Source organism: Excalfactoria chinensis, chromosome 10 (genome assembly GCF_039878825.1).
Source record: "Excalfactoria chinensis isolate bCotChi1 chromosome 10, bCotChi1.hap2, whole genome shotgun sequence".
Classification (NCBI taxonomy): domain Eukaryota; kingdom Metazoa; phylum Chordata; class Aves; order Galliformes; family Phasianidae; genus Excalfactoria; species Excalfactoria chinensis.
In genome coordinates this window covers 18856873-18857206 of record NC_092834.1, presented here as the reverse complement: position 1 = coordinate 18857206, position 334 = coordinate 18856873, and the positions used below count along the sequence as shown (strand labels likewise).

At 50.3% G+C, this 334-nt stretch overlaps 1 non-coding gene across 1 annotated transcript; it reads right to left on the bottom strand.

The window, feature by feature from the left end:
• On the bottom strand, positions 1-72 carry TRNAQ-CUG (transfer RNA glutamine (anticodon CUG)). The gene has a single exon. It is a non-coding gene; the product is annotated as a tRNA-Gln (tRNA).
• Between the last annotated feature and the right edge of the window lie 262 nt (positions 73-334).

Here is a 334-nt window from a genome sequence, read left to right as displayed (position 1 = left end):
AGGTCTCACTGAGATTTGAACTCAGATCGCTGGATTCAGAGTCCAGAGTGCTCACCTTTACACCATGAGACCAGCTGCATACTTGCTCTGTGCCTTCTCAGCAACAGAACGGACAGACAGGAGACTTCAGCGGAACGCTGAGCTTGCAGGAAGACACAACACATCTTCTCATGGTTCCCACAGCATGCAATGGCTGCCTCTGATGGCACTCAAGAGGAGGATGTGAAGCCTTCCTGAGGGACCTCAACAAACCGGAAAGGCGAGCTCACGTGAACCTCCTATGATTCAACACATTGTCCTATCACTATCTGGCTGAGTAAAAAGTTGATTCCCC